This window comes from Acipenser ruthenus, chromosome 20, assembly GCF_902713425.1.
Source record: "Acipenser ruthenus chromosome 20, fAciRut3.2 maternal haplotype, whole genome shotgun sequence".
In the NCBI taxonomy this organism is placed as follows: Eukaryota; Metazoa; Chordata; class Actinopteri; order Acipenseriformes; family Acipenseridae; genus Acipenser; species Acipenser ruthenus.
The window spans coordinates 26,514,085-26,538,608 of NC_081208.1; the positions used below are offsets into that span (position 1 = coordinate 26,514,085).

Genomic DNA, 24,524 nt, shown 5'->3' on the forward strand with positions numbered 1-24,524 from the left:
ATCCAATTATATCCTAGATATTGGTAAGTATTGGGCTTCACCAGAATGTTGTTTTGCTGATCCCAGATGCAGAACATGATATGATTATTAGACTGCTCGTTTACCGGACATTAGCAAACACTGTAATCACACATACTACTACTGGCACACACCTGTGATTCAATCCCAGTAATATTTGAGTAACTGTAGAGGCTTCTTTGATGTGACAGGTTACATGGTGAGCAGTTTGTTCTCTCTGTTTATTCTGTTCCCCCAGCATGAGCAAGTGTGATGCTAATTTTCCATGATTCTGTGGTAAATATTTCAGTACAATCAAGGTATTAGAAGAAAAAAAACCCGGCATAGTAGGAGACCAAGAGGTCTGTGTTTAAATAATCTGTATAATATATTCTTCTTTTTTTCAACTCACGAACGATTATGCTTTTCACCTGATTACAAAAATAAATAAAAAAAAGCCTACTTAAAATTCTAGCAAAACAACATACTTAGCCTAGCTTCCGAGTAGGGAGTTGTATGAGATATTTTTAGTAAGCAATGGTAGGAAAGCTGTAATCACCTGCAGCATATATTAGAATAACATTATCTCTTTGTAACTTACTTTCTCAACTAGACACACAATTGAATTCTAGTCAACAAGAAAACATGATTCTGATTAGATTCCTTAAAACCAAGGGTTCTTTTTTTCATACCTTTTACCTGTGTTATTTAAACACCAGATGTTAGTGTCCTCACAACTTTGCAGTTTTCCAATTAACATTAGGATGTTCATATTCTAACACTGGTTGTATAATAATGTATTGTTTGATAAAAATAATAAAAAAACTGACATATATACACACAATATTCAGTTTATATACCTGCACTGGAATGAATCAATTAAAATACTAATAGCTTTATTAAGAAAACAAAATGTGGATAAATAAGAAAATCAAAAGTTGATTTAAAATGTTAAACTATCTATGATGAATGTAAACCAATATAATCTTTTAAGACCTTCTCTGTTCCACTCAACTTGAAACAGTAATTAGAAAAGTGTTATTGACCTTTCATGTCTCCTTCTGCTTTTTATAATTCTTCGCATAGTTGTTGGCTGATGAGCAGCCATGATGTTTACTTGTCCACTGGGTTTTATAAAAGCTGGGTTTATAAATGCTACAGTGAGCGATTCATTTCTTATTGCTTAATTAGGCTGACTAATGTGGCACATTGTTGCATATATTTCTTGACAATTAAGCAAGAAAGTATATAGTTTAGCAGCATCTTCCTAGGTTGTGATAACATTAAAGCAATATTAAAACTAATTGCTGTCACATACCGTACAAATCGTTTGATAGGTTGCACTGGTGTAGAAGTCACGCCCCCCTTTTTGAGACCTCAATTTTAGGAAAACACCTTTTTTGTGTTTAAAATACTTTTTTTACAATTGATTTTTTTTTTCCTACATGCTCAACACTGATAAATAAAGAAAGATACACAGGTTTAGTTTCAAAACAACCCTTGTTTGCAATCTTTTATTCCATTAATATTTTTACAGTGTTGTTTTTTTTTTTTTTTGTTAGACTGCTAGAAATTATAAAAAGTAATAATTACCAGAGCGTAAAATCAATGCACATCACAATGACCTGAATACTGTAGATCCTGAACAAATAAATCAGGTTGTTGACAGTTAAGTTTGTGTGATAACTGTGGCTGTAGTAATCCCATTGTAGCGCTGGTACAGTAGTTTAATATAAGACACACTGGCGCATACGTCGCACTGGTGTAATAGTCGCTCCCCCTTTTTAAGGGCCCCGCAAAAATGCCTAGAAAATCAACTTATTCAACGGTTTTTACAGTAGTTGTATTATCTGGGAGACATTTGCTAGTTTGAATTGAAATGATTCTCTTCATGGCACAACCTAGTTTGCCTATGATCTAGATAACTCCTTTGTACAAGTGCTATTTTACTATTAGGTGTAAACGAAGGCTTTGGGTTTTGTAACTATGGTAGTTGCTATGTAGAGTTTACCTTTACATAGAGGATAATACAGGTTATTTTATCACTGTGCTGAAACATTTTAAAATGCATTTGGCTGCCTAGTGTGTATTTGTACACCAGAACCCTTTTAAACTGTAATCTTTACAAATCTGTATCTGGTTCAGATCTTCACTTTTTTTATCTTCCGAATAGATTGTACAAAGGCATCCCATTCAGCTGTCTGAAGATTGCTTGCTAGAGAAGTGGTGGCCTTGCTTTTGTTTGCTGTGTGATATGTCTCCTCGGCACTAGCTAATCTCACACCAACACTTACATCATGCTCAACCCTGAACCGGGGGAATGTCGGCTATTAAAAAACCCAAAGAACGCTGCTGACACACATGAACAGAATGCAAAATGCCCCCCCCCCCCCCTGCCCTATTATATTTAAATGTGTTTTAATGTGTTTTAATGCATTTATGTATTTGAAATAAACCTTAAGAACTGTGCTTAAAATACATACTCACAAACATTAAAAACATATTTAAAACATGATGAAGCATGTTGAAAATGGATTAAACTCCTGTTATGTTAAATCAAATTTATTATGAGAGTATATTTGAATTTCTTTCAGGAGCTTACCTGTATTTTCATAAACATATTACATTGCAGTAGGCTAAACAAATACTGAATACATTGAAACATCCAAACAAACACAAATAACACTTAACAGGTATAATATATGATGTATTTGTTTTTCATGTATACATGCAATAAGTGCCACACATTATGATATGCTGCATTGTACATTTGATATAGACAATTGGCTAATTTCGAATGACAGTTCCCACATTCTGTAGACATTGATGACACTCACACCTCTGCATTTCTCTCAATATACATCTTCCACTGAAAGTCCACCATTAATAAAACCTTACACAAAAGATTTAAATAAATAACACGACTAAAGTAGAGAAAGTAGCTTAGTAGCTTACACAATACCATTACCGTAAAACAAGTATACATGTAATAAGAAAAACACTTAGCGAAGCTGACAAAGATAGGAGCATATTAAAAATGGGATTTGTCCTATTAAAACACGACAAAAACTCTTAAAGCGCTATTAGGTATGAAAATAGTCAAAAGACCGTTTTAAGACCATGCAAAGCATACCATAAAAATAAATGAATAAAAGAACACCTACAAGTGTTATTCTGTAACACCTGTGCAAGTTAAAGAAAGACCTGACTGCCACATAAACAAATGAATAAGGTATTTTGAATGTGTAACTGTGTTTGTATATTAAAATTACTTTATGTCTGTGCAGCTGTGCAATAAATAGATATTGATGAACTTACAAATTCTTCTGCCATCTTATCGTATATATTACAAAATTCGCAAACAAATCCGCAAACCCATAAACCTCAAACAATGGAACTAAAATCACTCCAAAAAAAACATAGGTCACAACTATGCAATTGCATTTCAATTTGATTTAATTACCTTAAAAACGCAGACAGCTGCAGTTGTTACTATATCAGAGCACTATAAAAAGAAGTGCAGTTTTTTTTGGAATTCTCGAATAAGCAATCCATACAACGAAGGACAAACAAGCCAAAATACAAAATAATGTGGGTGCTGTGTGAGTTCTATACAGAAAAACCCTTTAAACGTGACATTACTGTAGCCAAAAATGTAGAATGCATTGCAGACAGTAGTGTTCAAAGCGATAACTTGTCTGATTTTATTGACGAGAATGTTATCATTTTATGGAGCACAAAAGGAGTTACCAAAAGATGTCCAGCGAAACTCTTTTACATATCATATAGTATTGGTATTATCTTTATTTTAAAATGATTTATGGTCTAGGGCCTGGATTCTTTTTACTTTGTTTTAACTCTTGTGGTTTAATTTCCCACTCCCCTTTGGTCATGCAGACACTAAAATGTGCCTACTAAAGAAAAGGAATGAGATGGCAATATTTTATAACTGCTCTTATCTGTAATGTGATATTTTGTAACAACTGTAAGTTGCCCTGGATAAGGGCATCTGCTAAAAAATAAATAAATAAATAAATAAATAAATAAATAAATAAATAAATAATAATCAAGGCAACGGAGAAAGACAAATTGAACACAAGCATAAGAAAATAATATAATGTCATGTAACACACATAATTTTTTTTTTAAAAAAACGGAAGAAGCAGGGTACAATTTTAAACTATTGTTGCCAGGCTTTGTGTCTTGCTGGTCGATGACATCTGGTGTCAGAGCTTTAAGTGCTATGCATCAACCAGGGGAAAAAGAGCGCAAGCCCTGACCAAAGGCTAGATTATTTGGCTACTGTAGACTGTGGATGAGAGCCAAGCTCCCAGTTAGAAGTGGACCTGCAGAGAAAGGACGAAGAGACTTGGGCTGAGATCCAGATAACCTGGGAAAAACTCCAGACCTGACAGAGTCAAATCAGAAGAATGAGTTTCAAACATAGCAGGAGCATCTGCACAGTGAAATCTGGTCTGAGCTGCGTTGGGCGGCACACATGCAATGCAAGTATATGGTGGGTAACAAGAAGATGAGCTACATTCTGGTTCAACCAGAAAAAACATGAAAGGTTTCTCCAGTAACAGGGGGCCTAGGTCTATATGAACAAGGTGGTCATTCCACAAAGCTGAAAACAAGGAAAGTACTGTGGTGTATACAGTATTTGCCCCGAGGTGAAAAAAAGAAAGGATCTTTGATTCTACTAATTCACTGCATTTTCTGAAGCTGGTCAAACACAGGGGAGATACTGTCAAAATCAATGTTGTCCAAATAAGACTATTAAGAGAGATTGCAAATCTGTAAGGATACTGGACTGGAAGACACCAGCTGTAGCCAGAGGGGAATACTCCAGACTGACACTAATGCTGCTATGTACTGTAGAGTGACTGGGCATCTGGGGCAACACCACTGCTTTTGGTAGAATGTTTGCCCATTAGATTTTCTTTGGGGTTCCGTGTTTTCTATAATGACACAATACATATTTTTACCTCGATTCAGTGAGTTTATAGTAGATAAATGAATCTATTATTTATTTATTTATTTATTTATTTATTTATTTAACTATAGGAACTTCACAGTCTTCAAGACAAATTTTCTTTTCCCAATCTTATGGCTGATAATTATTCAGGCAATATTGCCTATGTAATACAATTACTAGGAAAGGACAATATTCCTGAAATGTGCCCGTAGAAATGTACAGTAGACCTATGTCTGCTGTAATCCTTTATCCACAACAGACTGTACTGTATGCATTTCAACTACTGAAAAAAATAGATGCTATTCAGTGTTGAATACTCGAAGGTGGCGAATTACAAGTACAGTGTGGTGTCGAATTAAAAAATTAAAAGAGGCTGGATGCATATATTTCATATGAAGAAAATCCAAGACAAAGACTAAGACTCTCTGTCGAATTAAGCGAAGGTGTCGAGTTATCCACCAGCTGAGTTAACCAAGGTTGACTGTGTGTGTGTGTGTGTGTGTGTGTATATATATATATATATATATATATATATATATATATATATATATATATATAGTCTGTCTTGATTGTAATTCTGTCTATATTTTAATATTTACCATATTTACCAGTATTTACCATTGAGAGCCATGAGAGTTGGAGACTTAGCTTATAATTAAAACTCCTCATTTCTCAGCACCACTGTACTTGTGCAATACAGAGTATGTGTTGTATTTGTAAGCCTCCAAGTGAACAATGCCTACTGTAGCTCACGAGAGAAAGGTTCTGAGCAGTTTAACTTGCATAATCCTCTAATAGTAATATGAGAGGCATCACCTACATTACTGCAGTGATGAATAATTAACAGCTTTGTTCAGGATGAGTGACTCTCTTTATTGTTCCCCAGTAGCTGAGATAGATACGCACGGCTGATTATTCCTGAATCTCCAGGCTGTGCTACACTTGTACAACTGGGCAAGGAGATAAGAAGATGAATGTGGTTATTGATGTTCTTTCAAACGCTACATACATGCACTGAAAAGGTAGGCAGCAAATTTCATTTTGTAATGTATTTTGATTGTGTTGAATACATAATAATAGTTTCTCAAAGGTAACACAAGAGTCAAAAGGCAGGAACATTTTTCATTCCAGGTGTGCGCTGTTTGAAATGAAACTTACTGTTTTGAAATGTACATTTATTTATTTAATTCTTGAGGCAAAGTCTTGTAGTTGGCATTAACTGGTCGGATAACAAACAAAAAGTAAAAGATTACATAGATGCAAACAGCAGATAAATGAAGATCTTTTTTGATCACGAGTGGGCTTGTTGGAACTGTGGTTTAATGGACTGATCTCTCCCCTGTTTTAAATCTATAGATGAGTTTGATGGTCTCAACTTATATTGGCCGGTATACGTTATACTGGACATACACTGGACAGTTTAACACTATTCAAAAACAAAAATGAAGACAACAACAACTTTGTGATAAACTGTGAATCATGTTACATTCAAAACATTAGAGGCTGCTATTTACCTATTCCTGGGCCTTCCAATGTGTTGGCTGTCAATGACACTGCCCACAAATACAGTATAGTACAGTCCCTTACTGACGAATGAGATGCTGTAATGCCCCCCCCCCCCCGTGTCTGTCCTAAAATAAATAAATGTACCATATATCTCAATAATAATAATAATAATAATAATAATAATAGTTTTCTCTTTACTCTCAACACAATTGCAGAAACAGATTGGTAACCAACGCAGGATGTTTCTGTTCTTTGTTTGTCACCTACATGAATGATTGCCCTTGGTATGTGATGTGTGGCACAAGGATGTCTAAAGTGTATAAAAAGGCGCAGTCAGACTCTCAAGGTTAATTTTCTCTTAACTCTTCTTGGCGTTGTGTCTTTTGGGGCTTCATTAGGGTGACGCTCCAGTGCAAGCTAAGATCAGAATAACCTTGTGAAATGTTCCTTTTCAAACTAATTTCATTTATTTGCAGTTCAGGAGCCTGGCTGAAAGCCAGACAGATATAACCCTCTTGTATAGCAAACATGCCATCTCTTGAAATTAGAACTATCATAGAATCTTTTAAGAGCCAGATTTTTCAAAACAAGTGCAAGAGGCTATTAGCTTTAGTAAGGTTACTTTTTAATAGTTTTGTTTTCCAAGTGCTTTATTACTTAAAGCTGAATTGATCAGTCTTCATTTGAATTCCTATTACTTCTTATGGGTTTCTCTTGCTAATGTACTACACAGAAGGAAACCATGATTAGTTTATGAAAGTTATTTTTAAATGTTACCCAATTCAAAATGAATTGAGGTTATAACTGTAGAACTGTTTGCTAGAATTGAATCTCAAACTATAAAGAGGGAATTAGGTTTTTCTTTCTTTTTTTTTTTTAAAGACTACACCTATTGTAGATTCTACTTGAACATAGTATGCAGCCTTATGAGGAGTGTTATTGTGCATGTGCATTAGAGATATTTGTACTGGCTTACTCACATTATTTGTTTTGTTTGCAACCAGAATAAAGCGCTCAGAGGAAATTGATCTCATTAACAGGTTCATCCTGGATGACACTCTTTATTATTATTATTATTATTTATTTCTTAGCAGACGCCCTTATCCAGGGCGACTTACAATTGTTACAAGAATCACATTATACATTATTTCACATTATACAGATATCACATTATTTTTTACATACAATTACCCATTTATACAGCTGGGTTTTTACTGGAGCAATCTAGGTAAAGTACCTTGCTCAAGGGTACAACAGCAGTGTCCTCCACTGGGGATTGAACCCACAACCCTCTGGTCAAGAGTCCAGAGCCCTAACCACTACTCCACAATGCTGCCTCTTCAGTGTTGCACATAATAAAAACAAACACAGAAACATTATTTAAAATAAACAACTATGAACACTGTATAGCAAACAAAATACAATTGCTTATGTGGTCACATGTGCACATGGATTAAGTTTGTCTAAAAAATGAAGACTTGAGTCAAGGGAGCAGAATAACTAAATTATTTTCTACATTATTAAGCATACATCTTTGTCAATGCTGTGATATCAGGAAATTATAATTAGAAGCTGTCATCACTGAGTTAAATATTACCAATGAATTACGAGTGTATTAGTGCTACAGTATAAATCTAATAATGCCAATTACAATATATATATATATATATATATATATATATATATATATATATATATATATATATATATATATATATATATATATATATATATATATATATATATATATATATATATATATATATAAATATATCCCCTCCTGAAATACCCAGATGTTTAAAGGGCACAAATAAAGGTTAAAACATCAATTTGGCTGGTCTTATTCCTTATAGTACATATGTTGTCTACATTTAGACATTTTTAATAATATAAATGTATGAATACCACAGTTTGTTATTTTCTCCTTGCAACCAAAGCAAAACATTTCTTCAATGCAGATATTATTTTTTAAATGTCATTATAATTTATTAACATTATTTATTGCCGGTAGTACCAAAACCAAGCATACCTGAGATACAAGGCAAGCAAAACGCATAATAGAGTATTTTTAAACTTGCAATATCCATAGGGATTGTGTAGTGAAAACCATTAACGAAAACAGTAAAACCTAAGAATGATCTCCCTGACATGCTCTAACAGGTCCCCAATGCTGCATCTTTACAGAGGGATACTGTTTAGTCAGTTGTTTCTTCTGAATATTGATTTACAGAACAACTCTTGCTCAAGGGTTCTCTTGTGTCGTCTCACCTCATTAGTTTTCAAAGATGTACGGGATGTATGCTCTAGCTTGGTCACAACATTTCTAAGCAGCTTAAGTCATCATTTGTAACTTCAGGTATAAACCATTCCCAAGTATGTATCATCTTCTTTTAAAGTTGCACCAGTTTATACAATAGAAATAACATTGAATACCAGCACAAATTTGAAATAAAACATTACATTTCCTCTTGCCAGTAAAGTCTAAAATGTATTTTTCATTTCATTCATTTGTATAGCATTTGGGTCAAAACCCTTTTGAAACACTGTAAGTTGCTTTGGTTTTGGTTATAAATTAACATGAGTATGGTTTAATTTGAACTCAATATAAATCAAATGAAAGCCCATCTCTATATGTTAATGTGTACATAGTGTAATTACATTTGAATTGACTATGTATTATAGAATGCTTACAAAATTATTTGTGGTGAGGTTACACATCAGTGCTTTATATATTAAGGACTGCGGATCTCATTCCAAGGCCCTGTTTACTGTTGTATGATAATCAAATCAAATTGTAACATGAACCGAAATGAGCTCTGATCTAAAAAAATATATAAATATATATATACGCGCAGTGTTCCAGATACGGTTTTGGGAGTAACTTAACCTCTAATTTTAACACTGAGAGAGTAAAATGTATTTTCAGGGTATAAAATGCAACATTACCTTGAAGTCATGAGTAACCTCGATAAATACTGGATCTTTAATGGTAATGTAGGCATTAAAAAAGATCCTTCCATTTTAACTGCAATGTTACTTTGAATACAATCAAAGACAACAGCTAATCTTAAACACTGGTTAGAACTAAAAAGATGGTCTGTTGTGGGTCTTTGTGCCTTTTATGTTTCTCGCCTGTGTTCCTTCATGATACCTTCAGAGTCCTCATCGGCTTTCGTGAATCATTTTATATATATATAGTCAATGATAAAGGAGACCATTACATGGAATTAAGGTGGCACAGTGGGCTAATTCAGTAGCTTGCTGTAGCTTGCTGTTGGTTCCCTGTGGTGTACCGGGTTCAAATCCAGGTAATGTCTTCCTTTTATTTTCAAAGAATTGGTTAATTTCCTATTTTGCCAATGAAAAAACCGACCTCTCATGGACATCATATGGTACAGTGTGCTAATTTACTAGTATGCTGTGCTGTACTCCTTTGGGGAACTGTGTTCAAATCCAGCTGATTCTTTCTTTGATTTTCAAAGAATTGGATAATTTCCTGTATTACAATGATAAAGGATTCTGTTCCATAGAAGTGAGATGACACAGTGAGCTAATTCACTACTATGAAATGAGATGGCACAGTGGGTTAATTCAGTGGGTTAAATGTGCTGTTCTCCTTGTAGTACTGGTTTCAAATCAAGCTAATTCCTTTCTTTATTTACAAAGACTTGCTTCATTTAGCTTGTACTCGATGAAAAAGCAGGTTCTTCCATGGAAGTGATATGGCACAGTGGGTTAATTCACTAGTATGGTGTGTTGTTCTCTGTGGGGGACTGGGTTCAAAGCTTGCTGATTCCTTCCTTACCTTTTTAAGGAATTGATTTATTTACCTTTATAGGCATTGTGAAACAAATATTTTTTGTGTGAGCTGGTGGTGCAGTGGGCTAATCCCATGGCCATCTCTCCCTACAACATACATACTACAAGAGCTGCATTCAGATCTGTCCACAGGGATGTTGGGAACTGAAGTACCCCCCCCCCCCCCCCCCAAGTTCTCTGCACTTTCAGCTGTTTTTTCTAACCCGTACTTTCATCCCTGATAATAGTGTTATGTGAGATAAACATTACATATAATATGTTTAGCATGGTAACAGTATACAAAACATATTTTGATTTTATACTAGTTATGAACTGAAAGTATGATTTCAGTATTTTACAGTGTACTTTTGACGTGCACTGGAAATATAATGAATTAATACTGAAAGTATACTATGTTGATATTAATACATTATTAGTACCTTTATAGTATACTTGGATAGCATAATATTAATAATCGGAAAATATATACAAATTATACTAGTAGTAAACGTTTAAGTATGATTTAAGTACTATAGGATATACTTTTAGTATATCATCTTTATACCATATGTATACTTTATACTATACTTACTTCTTTAATTCGTTTTCTTCAGATTTACTACAGTAATGTCAACAGATGACAAAAAAATAAAAATAAAGATTCATAACATACCAGAGTGGAGATGACAAAATGAACCCAATCACAATGTTGTTTCCATGCTACGAGTTCTGTAATGGCTTTTAAATACTGAATCAAAAAACCCTATTCCTGCTCAGTCGTTATGTAATTGATACATGACCTGAAGCAGACAGTGAAAGATGAAGGAGCAGTCTTGCTGGCAGAAGGAGAGGCACCCTGCTGTGTCTCACTGAGGATCTCATAGCATCCAGAAAAGAAGACACTTCACAGACTTGCTTCACCTTTCCTTCCACTGTCTATCTTCATCTCAATGTTATGTGTCATACAGAAATATAGCATTTTGTATATAGAACTGCAATCTTTTAAGGGAAATCTTAAACTGAGTGGGGTTTAAGTGGCAAGATATGGCTTATTATAATCTAGGCTATTTTATGTAGTAAGAAAACTCTCATTAGTATTAAACTGTACATCTCCCAGAAAAAGACATTGATTAATCTGAGTATACTGAATGAGTGTTACTACTGCTGATTTTAAGAAATATACTGTGCATGTATTATTGGAAATCATATAATATTGTAGTTATATTTTAATGAATAAACAGCTGGAGCTAAGGTTGCATTCAGTAAATATATGTATTTTTCACAGACTGTCCATCTTACAGTTTGGAGTGGTTCAGTGTTTTCAGGAGGTTATTATATGTTTCAAGTTAATAATAATAATAATAATAATAATAATAATAATAATAATAATAATAATAATAATAATAATATGCACAAATTAAACTAAGCAGCAATCCCCTGTAAAAGTCAGTCATGTGAATGTGCCCATAACAGTCTATTCTTTTGATTGTTTTTTTTACACTGATTAATTACCACAATGCGTGGCATGGATGCTCTTACAATTTCTGTATATATATATATAATATGAACTTATTGATCTTATTCTGTTCATTATACTAAATGGTATGCAGTGGGTCATGATGACTATAGGTGGACTTGTAAAAATGCTACTACATTTTAAAAAATATAATCCCAAACCTACAGCACAGAGGTTTAAGCTAATTTGTTCTTTAAAATGTAATCATAATCACTGAAAAAAATAGTTAACTCTGAATGTTGGACATTCATTATCTTATAAGTTAAATATGTAACATTTTGAACTGCTGAATTAAAAAAAATATATAGGTTTTAGGAAAATAGCCAATATGGTTCCATGTTTCCCTTTTCAATATATATATATATATATATATATATTGAAGGCACCTGTCAAATAACGTTTGCTTTTTTCACAGTGTGTTTACTTCAGTTTTACATTTTTTCAGTTTGTAACTAAAAAAATCTGAACAGATGTTGCTCAGAGTCACAGTGCGGGTCTGAGACAGCAAGGGACTCAGTTATGCAGATTAAATCTGACATAGAATTTCTAGAGGGTTCCATGTTAAAATTCCTAGTCTCGTCTCCAACTCAAAATCAGTGGTGTGGCACTATCGGCTTGGCTTCTACCATAGATCATTATTTGAGATGTTCCCACAACAAACACCAAATCAATCAGGAACAGGTCCCTTTCCAGCCCCTCTCTTATTATCTTCTATTGCATGGCGCCTGTGAGAAAGATTGCATCTTAACACAAAGTTCAATAATCAATGCATTTTTATCACATGAGTTTTGGGTAATGTATTTTTTGTATTGATTGTTTTTTGAATTTCTGTACAATATCTGTGAGTGACTTTTGTTGTTCTTTTAGGGCCCCCTTTGAAAATGAAAGATGAATCCTATTTAATCTATGGGAATCTGGTTACAAGGTCTGAATTTGGTTGACAGAATAAAAAAAGAACAGCTTTTTAAATTCATTGTTATGCATTCATGTGCTTTACTGTCTATACAAAGTATGTAAGACAAAAATGTGTTATGATTTTATGGGTATAATTAATATTTCATTTATAACTTTACATTAACTGTAATACTTAATGCCAATAGCACCATCTACAGCAGTGTGGAGTAGTGGTTAGGACTTTGGACTCTTGACTGGAGGGTTGTGGGTTCAATCCCAGGTGGGGGGACACTGCTGCTGTACCCTTGAGCAAGGTACTTTACCTAGATTGCTCCAGTAAAAACCCAACTGTATAAATGGGTAATTGTATGTAAAAATAATGTGATATCTTGTAACAATTGTAAGTCACCCTGGATAAGGGTGTCTGCTAAGAAATAAATAATAATAATAATAATACACCAAAGGTACTTGTCAGCTTTTGATATTAGAAATATCAAATATTAAAGATATATATTAAAGGAAGTGAGTACTTAACATGCATATTGTTTAAGCACAGCTGTTTCAGTCAATCCAGATATAAACTGACCACCTCCCAATTACAGACAATGGTATATAATTATCTGTTGAATTGTGTATCAATATCTATCTATCTATCTATCTATCTATCTATCTATCTATCTATATATATATATATATATATATATATATATATATAGCTACAGGTAGTGGAAAAAAAATGGAAACACCAATATAAAGTCACTTAATAGGGCATTGGGCCACTATGGTATCCCGCTCTGTGGAGTTCTCGGCGGACTGTTTTTGAAGAAACTGGCCCAAGGTTGAAATTTGCAGTCAATTGATCTGCAGTTGCTCGCCTGTTTTGCCTTGCACTTCGAATTAATGCACGGATATCATGATCCTGAAGTATGCGCTTCCGCCCACTGTTGCCCTTTGCTGATGATGTCTTTCCTTCGGAGTTCCGTGCCGACATCACCTTAGACACCGTTGCTCGTGAAACATCAGCAAGTTGAGCTGTCTTGTTCACTGAAGCTCCTGCCAAACGCGCCCCAACTATCACACCTCTTTCAAAGTCACTGAGGTCTCCTGTTGCAGCCATGCTAGCCATAATTATAGGCAACCAGGCCTGTCCAGCATTTTTATACATGACCCTAATCATGCTGGGATGTTATTTGCTTAATTAACGCATGAGCCACACCTGTGTGGAAGCCCATACTTTCAATATACTTGGTGTCCCTCATTTACCCAGGTGTTTCCATTTTTTTGTCCACTACCTGTATGTGTATGTGTGTGTGTGTGTGTGTGGTATAAGAGAACTTAATTTGAGATTATCCAAGCATTTAATAAGCTCAGGTTAGCAATATATGTGTAAATGTGCCTCAAATGACAGTCTGATTATATTTGACTTGTTCAAGCAAAAAGAATGCTTATAAAACAACGTGCATGCAGAAAATAGGAGGCTTTTCTGTTTAATTCATACAGATAATACCTCTCATAAAGAACAGGAACAGAATCTATTGATTTTATGGTAGCCTGTACAGATATGATAATTGGATATCATTATGGGCAATTGTATATTGGTGTGGGTTTGTTTGTGTTGTTTAGGCAATAATACCAGGCACAGTGACCTTTACGTGCTGGATAATTATCTGCAGCCACGCTAAACTAGGTGCAGTACAATATACTAAAAGGCTGCTTTCTGGCTGCCCACGTGTCCTTTATGCTCCGTATCTCACAAACGAATCTAAACAATATGAGGAACACGGTAGCTAAGCTAGCTCTCATATTTTACACCCATACCAAGTTTCTCTTAAAAGTCCAATTACTGAAAATGTCAAGGAAATACAAAAGACGGAAGGACACCATGCCTGGGACAGAGAAGATGCTCGTCATGTTGTCTATGTATTGTAGGGTAATGGCTGCTGTACATGATTCTAGTTTAATTCATTAATAGTTAATGGCCCTGAGCCAAAGGTAATGCATAAAGCAGAAGGTGTAATTTTCATTACAGCATAAACTGTAAATGTGCTGCCCTTTTGTACTAGATTGCTAAGGGTGTTTGAAACGAAACCTTAATTTTAAGATGTTTAAGTTTTGTGATCATCTAATCATGGTATAATGGTCCCTGAACTGACTGACCTAGGCAATTTCCAAGATGTATGATTAATAATAAATCCATTCTCAACTTGACTTCATCAAAGCACTTGACAGCTGGTAGAGACCTTCAGAAGCTTCTCAATGATTGTAAGTGTGAGCTAAACATTATAAAGATATTCAGATTCAGATGATGGCAGGTTGCAACCAGAAGGTGTATTTTATATCCAGCTCTTTGTATGCATTTCTGATTAAATGTTTTACTCCATTGTGTGAAAGTTTGTAAATAGCATACTGTAAATTTAAGTTTGTGTGTGTCATTGTCACCAGGACAAACAGTATCAAAAATCTCACCAAAAAGGTGCCACCAATAGTATGGAGCTGATGTATTTTTGAAAAGAGATTGATTTGAAAAATGTACAGTATTTGATTTCATTAAAGTCAAAAGTATGTTGGTATGGTACAGTACAATGCATCTCTTCTGGGTATATATGGAAATATTCACGTTTTGCAAGATCATTGTTGCCAGCCAGCAGGAATATAAAGCTACAGCTAACGACTGACTGTCTGTGTTTGGCTTCTGATAGAGCCAAAGTTCAAAATTATTTCTTGCAGCAGTGTTTTAACAGATGTTTGGGGCTGTAGTGCTTTGCTAATGTAAAAGAAAAAGGTTAATTAAAATGATGGTACTTTACTGTTCTAAGCAATATAATAGTGTGTTGGTGGGATGTGAAAGATATGCTGTTTTTATGTTTTAAAGAACAATAAAAATGTGATTTAATGCACATTAAAGATTGAAACAATGTTTTGCTAACAAAGCGATGGAATTAAAGAAATGGATAAAATAGTAGCGAAAAAAAATCAGCCATTTGATCCCTTTGTTTTCTGGTATGTGTCCAGTGTGGCTCCTAGCAGTCACAAAAGTATAGTCTTTACTAGTATACCATAGAGCAAGTTAACTTAGAACTAAAGTAGCCAAAATATGACATTGTTCTGCTTGATGTGCGCTTCTGTTTGCCTGACACAGATGTGTGTAATTTCTGTGACACATATATATGACAGATATGTTTTTTTAAGTTACATGGGAAGTTACAATTTGTGTAATAATTAATCAAAGTGCTTAGGAGCTCTCTGGGAACTCACAGTCTTACAAATACTCTTGAAAGCACTGAGGTATAACAGCGACCGCAGATACAGCGACTGGTTAGCTGGTGCTACACAGGTATCCTTGTAACTATGAATATGCAGACGGCAGATGATTAAGTACAGCACTGATAAAATGTGACATGATATAATGAATGAGAATTTTAAAAAGTATATATATAGTACTGTGCAAAAGTTTTAGGCAGGTGTGAAAAAATGCTATAAAGTAAGAATGCTTTCAAAAATAGACATGTTAATAGATTATATTTATCAATTAACTAAATGCAAAATGAGTGAACAGAAGAAAAATCTAAATCAAATCCATATTTGGTGTGACCACCCTTTGCCTTCAAAACAGCATCAATTCTTCTAGGTACACTTGCACAAAGTCAGGGATTTTGTAGGCATATAGTCACGGGGTATGATTAAACAATTATACCAAACAGGTGCTAATGATCATCAATTCAATGGGATTACATGAAGAGAGAGAAGCAACTGAGGCTGCCTAAATCCACAGAAGAACTGTGGTTAGTTCTCCAAGATGTTTGGGCCAACCTACCTGCCGATAATCATAAATCATTTAATGACATTTTTATGAGAAATTAAACAGTGACTGAAACACCAACACAATGGTGTTTTCTCCTCATGAAAAAGACCGTGTTACACTGTTTAACACTCCCAAACCTTAGGAATAAAAATCGTGTCTCTTTTTCTCTCTCTCTCTCTCTTTGTCAGGGTGCAGCAGGACATTTATGTTTCAATTTTAGAAAAGACAAATTGAATATGATTAACTGTAAGAGTGGGTTTAGATCCTTTCAAACCCATTGCAGCATATTGTTGAAATACAATCCCTTTCTCAGTGAAATTAGACAGGTCTAGGTTACAATTCAGGCCCCCTATAAACAAATAAATCCATTGAGTTTCTCTGGTCTTTAAGGGTTTCAGTTTTTTTTAAAAGAAGCTCATTATGTTACCTTATTAAGTCCCTGGGTTTGATAAACACCATGGATCTGAGTTGAAAGAAAAACATAAAAAAAAAAGATGATTAGAGATATTCTAAAAAAGGTTACTGCATATGAAATCTGTATTCATGTAGGTAACCTAATATGGATTTTACCTGAAGCAATCTATATCACTGAACCCCCAATGAATGTGTTTAATCTCGTTGGATCTCAGAAGATAAGTATCAGTGCAAATGAAATCTATACAGTGAGTTCACAAATTAGTTGGTCCTGCCTACAGCAGTCATTTTAAACAATTTGCTTCCAATCAAACTTAAATAAGCCAAATGGGATTATAGGAATGGTTGAAATGATTACATAATAATACAGAATTGCACAAACAGCACAGGCTTAAAGGCTCCAAGCAAAACCTATATATCTTTATATTCTATGTGATAAAATGCAAATTTGTATTATTTACCAGTAAGAATAATATGTCTAGGAAAATAAAGTAGGAAATGATTATCAGAAATGATTATCAGAAATGTATTTTTGCCCTCAATGAAGTCCAGTATATTGATCATTGTTTTAGTGATGATTGTTCTGAGTGTTATAAATTATAAAATGAATAACACACTGTCATTATCCAAGTCCCTTATTCAAGAGGTTAGAAATTAAAAGAAGTGACCCTTTTATGGGATGTGACATCATTTATATGTGATTTTTAAAAAATTATTATTATTTATTAGCAGACGCCCTTATCCAGAGTGACTTACAATTGTTACAAGATATCACTTTTTTTTTTTTTTTTTTTACATACAATTACTTTATTTTTTACACATTATTTTTACATACAATTACCCATTTATACAGTTGGGTTTTTACCGGAGCAATCTAGGTAAAGTACCTTACTCAAGGGTACAGCAGCAGTGTCCCCCCCACCCCCTACCTACCTGCCTACCTACCTACCTACCCACCTATTATTATTATTATTATTATTTATTTCTTAGCAGACGCCCTTATCCAGGGCGACTTACAATCGCAAGCAAATACAAATACATTCAAGTGTTACAATATAAGTCATACAATAAGAACAAGAAATACAATAATTCTCAAGTGTGACAAACCACAATTCAATAATACAGCAGATAATAGTGAAAGTTACATCAGGATATGATTAAGTAGTGATAGTTACATCAGGATATGATTAAGTACAAAATACTACAGATTAAACACTTGGCAGATTACAATAATAACACCTACCCACCTACCTGGGATTGAACCCATAACCCTCTGGTCAAGAGTCCAGAGCCCCTAACCACTATTCCACAATGGTATTATTATATTATTTATCAATAATTAGTTTAAACCTTTAAAATTACAGATTGTTTGCCAGGCAGAACCAATTTTCTTAATTTCCTTTGTAAACACAAATTCCTAAAAAAAAAAAAAAAAAAAAAATCCACATCAATTACGCACATAGAGACATTTGAAATTCCATAGATTCACTACAGCAGATCCCTGTATGGTTTATTTCGTTCATGGTTTAATCTTGAGATGGGCTAGTTATTAGATGTCATTTAAGAAGGCAGGACAAAGCCACTCCACAAGGGAAGCTCTATGAGTTATCCCACTTTTAATGGGTTTCTAAACTCCATGTAAGCTATGTTTAGGGGTGCTCAAACTGTGCTGGCCACGGCTGTTCCTTTTATGCAGATAAACTAAGAATTTCTCCTCAGGGGTCAATCTAGCACCTTTATGAGCAAATAGATTCTCAACAAAAGAGAGAAAGAGGTTTAGTACACTGTGTTACGTGTTTCAGTAATTTAAGCTCATTATACTGTGTTGTATAATTTTGCTTGCAGGTATCTGTCAGCTGTACAACATTGTAATGCAATTAGACAAAATACTGTAGTGAAGTAGGTATTTAGCCATCAATGTTCAGTGCGGAATCTACTGAGCCAGTACCGAGAGCGTCTATGCAAAGCTACATGTTCAGTCTATGTAGCACAAAGGTGTTAGTGAGTATTGAACAACAAGATCCAGGGAAGTTGAAGAAAAGAACTATACCTGTGTAAAAAAACAAACAAAAAGCAAAACAGGAATTGCTTTTAAAAGCACATACAACTAAGTTGATAAATAGTTATCTGTTGTATTTTACTTCAAAGACTTGTCTGACTGCTCATTGGAAACCATTTTCAGTCGTTATGAATCCTAAAACATTAATATAAAAGTACTTTAGCATCGAACACGCAAAGCAGATTTAACTTTAATCTTGAACACAAAGCTGGGTCTGACAGAACAATACTCAATATTAGTCAGCCGGCTGTAAAATGATTCTGACCAAGTGTTAGCTTGTGTTAGGTTATAAAAAATAAAATAAAAAGTAACAAGCTTCCTCATTTAAAACGCAAAGTTTAAAATCCTCGACAGATCAATATATACTGGAGGATAATACACGCACTGTCTGTTTGATCTAAACCACCCATCTCCTATCCAAAAGAATGGAGTCTTTAACATGAAAAACTGCGCATACACATTTATTTTTAATAAGACAGATCAATCAAATTAAAACATCAGTGTCCTTTAGCATGCATGCATCGTTCCCAGCTTCATAATTAAAGCACAATATTATTTTTTTTTTTTTTTAGGAAATCATGTTATTTCATTATGACCCAGCTCAATTAGCCAAAATGGTTTTGGAAGTAAATGTGGTGCCTTAACTTCCCCTGAATTTGGCTTAAAATTAAGGTTATTGGTATGTTTATTCATGTTAACATATTTTTGGCAGTCATACAAGTCCCAACAATAGCACTGTTGCAATTGTTATTGAATATAATTAATACACAATTTGCACTTGCTCAAATATAATGGGCTCTTTGTGTACTGCAACATTTAATTATTTAACAGAATAATGCAGTTATTAATTAAACAACTCACAATGTTATCCTACTACTGTAATACCCAGGCATTTTGGTCTCTGGGAAATATTATCTTAGGGTTCAAGAGAAATCAACCTGTTATTATTATTATTATTATTATTATTATTATTATTATTATTATTATTATTATTATTACTTCTTCTGCCTGTCCAATCCACAACCAATTTCAGTATTACTATACAGTCATGTGAAACCAACTATATATAATAATACTTGTATCATTAACAGCTTTTAAAAAACTTCAAAAAGAAGAAAGAGAAAACAAAAGAAAAAATGTTCTTTGGTCAATGAGCTTTGCATTCCTTTCTTTTCCTTACAAGTTGCAAACCACTGTAGAAGTGAGTAATTACGAGCTGTATAAAACTACACACCTTCAGAGACCTGTCATTGGCCTCAGGATGGCTGTTGTGGTACACTTCCTGATGCGGCGAAGCTTGGCTCTTGTTGAGAACAGGCAGAAAACCTTTGGAGAAGGGCAAGACGGAGAAGACCCTGCATATTCAAATCCAGGGTCACTTTGTTTGGGATTCCAGAGGATGTGGTGGTAAGGAGTTATCGTCTCACTCCACAGGTCTTCCTAGACCTAATAGCTGAATTTCACCTGTTCATCACCTGGTTGACTATCCTCCTGGTAACACCAAGAGCATTGACTTTCTCCACTATAGAGGACTTTATGGCCTCTTTGGTAGCATAACTGATGAAAAGCTAAGGCTTTTCTAAATAACTCAATTGCATGCTGAGTGACCTCAGCTGTAAGGACAGCTCCTCCTCAGAAAACTTTTCTTTTCTGTGTGCCAAGAGGACTGCTGCCCTTCCTCTGACATATTTGTTGTTTGGTTTGATTTTCGTGCTCCACAAATCTCATACAGCGCCTATTGCTCTCTGTACTGTGACCTCACCTCTGGACTGTAAGTGCGGCCACTAAACAGCCCAATGCACAGGTGGTGCTTATTGTCATGATTGCAGCTCATTATTTGTGCGTGTTGAGTAATTTGCATTGCTCTTAAGCTTACATAGGCCGCAGTGCAAAATAATTGCCTAGCCTCTAGGCAATTTGGATTTTGCTGCCGCAATTGTTTGCACTGCGCCTATCCTTACATCAGCCCCAAAATCTCAAGATGCTGGCATGAGATAATGCCAGCAGCAACAAGAAACTTACAAAACTGCAGGTTTTCTTAAATACAAGCTGGGTCAGTAAAATTCTATGGAATAATTTGTTATACCTCACAGATTGTATTATAATACATTTTTAGCAAATGTTTTCAGTGTCACTTAAAAGTCCAATATCATTGATTTTTTGTGGCAACCTTTGAGGGGAGAGAGTTGCTGCTGGTTAAGATTAGGTTTTATTTTTGCATTTTTTGCTTGTTTCTTGCTTATTTCATTTTCCACAAGTTGCCAGTGTTCATTTTTTATTTGGCATTCAGTCATTTCTCAATGCTACCCTTTCTTTGGAATGTTGCCATTCTGTGTTGAGATATTTAACCTTTGTTCTATTGTTGCTGCTTTCAAATCATTTTAGTGATCTTGTCCACATGCCAGCTAATGCAAGTTCAAACATGAGTTAAACCTGAAAGAGACATTTTCCACAGCAATCACCAGAGATTGATTAACTTTGATCCGCAATGTTAGCTATACCCAAACAGACAGTGGGACCTTCAGTGGTTCACAACACTGGTGATGGGTGTATGGGATGAGTTGTCAAGCTGTTTTGCTGCTGCTGATTCAAAAGGAGCCTTCAAGAGCTGTCTGGGTGAGCATTGATGAACCAAATAGCTTCTTCTCATATGCAACTTTTTTATATGTGGAATTATGGATTAGGCTGGACTGGACCAGGAAACACAGCAGAGTTCAAATGCATACTTCAGTTTCTGAAGCTATAATATAATGACACTTTTATTGTATACCTTATATTAAAATAGGTGAGACTACAATTCATTTGATATTAAATAGTACATGGGGTGACCACAGCATTCTTGTGCAGGTAATGTAACATACAGTGTTGCGCTCATGTTACGAACCCTGACCCTATAGGAAAGGTTAAAAGTTAGAACTGCTTGTGTGAATGCCAGTTACAGAAGAACCATTTTATTTGTTAATGACCATAGTTACTCCAAATAATGACTTGGTTGGTTATAGATGAAATGGCAGTATTCAGCACCCTGTGTTCAGCACCCTGGACAGCGGCCTGCAGAAATCAGGTAGAACAACAGTACCTTTACAAGCACCCTCAGACCACTGCTTATATTCCTTAGTCATCTGTATGTATGTATATATGTATGTATGTATGTATTTTTACTGGGTGCAATCAACACTGAACAAGTCTTGAATCATTGTGCATGAGGTAAACAAGAAACGTAGTTTTGTCAATTCAGGCACTTCTATTTTGAACATAAACATTCTCCAAATGTTTCTTTCGTTACGGCCTGTAAGGTACTTTGCTGCTGGGTGCCCATGGGATTATGACTGACATACTATGCTCTGCTTGGCCTTAAGTGGGCAGTTGGAAAGGTCATGAGGGGGGCAAATGAATAATAAATAATAAAAAAAAATCTACAAATGATTTTCAGAAAACATGTGCTTACATGAATTTGAAAAGTTCATCCTATTCCAATATGAGTTTTGAAATCTGAATTATTGTTCAGAAAATGATGTTTTCCAAAACTACCAGAAATACAGTGTGCCTGTAACCATACTATAAGTTGGAAATGTCTTAATTCAGAAAACAACATAATTCAGTATTATTGATACATGTGTGTATCTGCTCTATTGGTGTGTTAAGTATCTGTTAATTCTTTGCTATTAGCTGTTATCAACTCCAGTTTCTCGCACTGTACATGTAGTTTAGGATTACCAGAGTTCCACAGTGAAAAACAGGGAGTTTTTTTTTCTTCAATTCATTGACACCGTAGCAACTCTGACGCCAAAAATAACAGTATATAAAATAACACTATAATAGTTTAAAAATTAAACATCAGGTGAATTTATTGCAGACGTTAACAACTAATTATTTTCTTTATATTGTCATCCAGTCAAAACACGTTAAATGTACAAAAACCCAGATTTAAAAAAATAGATCAGCTGTTACCATTTACACATAATCAAAATGATTAAACAACTAATCCATAAGATTGTTTATTTTATTTTTGAATGGCGCTAACACACAACTTAATACATTTCTCTGCTATTAACTTGCTGAGCATGCTGATACAGTTTTTTACTTAAAAAAATATACAATAGCAAAACTGGGACGATTAACAATTGTACTGTTTCCAACCGGGAAACAGTAACCATAATGTACCGGTAGTTCCTCTGGACACTTAGTTTTTTGCTCTACTTGTTTAGCAAGTGAACCAGACTCGGTGCGTTTGCCAAACGGACCGAGACCACCTCTTTAGGTGGACTTGGTACGGTTTGTTTCCCAAGTGGACTTCGTTGTTCACACATCACACCAAATGTACCGAACCGTACCGAGTGAGGACCAAACCCTCTAAACGGACCCAGTGTGAACACAGCCATAGATCATCTAAAAAAAGAAGAAAAAAAAATTAAAATTATATGAGCAGGCTGAAGCTCTGCTAGAAAACACTGACAGCTATCTTCAAATATCTGTCAGAAAACTATCAGATATGAGAAAAGAAAATATCTTTAAATCAGACTGTTTCAAATGCATCCTAGGCCACCTGGATGGAAGTTGGAAGCCCTTACTTGCGTTGGTGACGGATTTTCAAATGTAATCTTTCTGCAAGCTCTGTGTTTCAAATGACATTAATTGACAAGCAGGCCTCACTATCAGCAAAAATGACTTTCTGCATAGTTATAAACATCGTCTAGACGACAGAAATCTAATATTAAAATAAATACATAAATAAATAAGTACTAAGAATGATGTTACTGTTCATTTGGCAAAAACATATTTGAGATGCAGCGAGTCTTTTTCATTTTTAAAAATTAAAAACTCACATTAAAGCATACGCATCGAGCTATGTAGTGGATGGAATTTGTTGGAGTGGATTTATCCAGCACTTGTAAATCCTCTTCAATTGTTTCTTACTTGTCGTCTATATCAATGTTTAGGTCAATGAACAAGGTCAATTATTCAGCCTATAAACGCAAAAGACCAGTTATTAAACTCACCTGAGAGTCCTAAATGACCTCATGTTTAGAGTTTAGTGGGTCACTGAGTTGCTGAGTTCATCTTGTTGTTTTTTTCTGATGATCCGTGCTGTAAAATATCTGAAGATGCAAGCAACACTGTTATAACATTTTTGTTGTCAAATTCCCCAAAATGTACAGAAACTAAACTTTTCTTTATTGTTTATTGGCTTTTAGGGTAAAAACATTTTAATGTTCAACATACTGATTGTATCCAAACTAACATGATACAATATACTGTAGTTCAGATTATTGATACTTATGGGAAGATTCAATCATAAAATATATTTACATACAGTATAGATACATTGCCTGGACACTTTATTAGGATCTGTACCTAATATCATGTTAGGTCATTGTTTGCCCTGATCACAGTCTTGACATGACGAGGTATAGACTCCATGCGGTTCAGGGAGGGATGTTGGTCCATTCAGCAATTAATATTTCATGCACTTGGTGCAGAGAGGTAGGCAGAGGACTATGATGACAAATGTATCATTCAAGGTTATCCCAAATGTCTGAAGTCTGTATTATGCTTCTCA

General features: G+C 34.6%; 1 protein-coding gene across 1 annotated transcript in view; it reads left to right on the forward strand.

Annotated features, from left to right (window-relative positions):
* Nucleotides 1–5,930: 5,930 nt before the first annotated feature.
* Nucleotides 5,931–24,524, forward strand: part of LOC117425769 (cadherin-8-like) — a 161,652-nt gene continuing 143,058 nt past the window's right edge. Inside the window, exon 1 of the mRNA XM_058993765.1 lies at nucleotides 5,931–5,997. The gene's annotated coding sequence lies outside the window, so the exon portion shown is untranslated. The remainder of the gene's footprint in view (nucleotides 5,998–24,524) is intronic.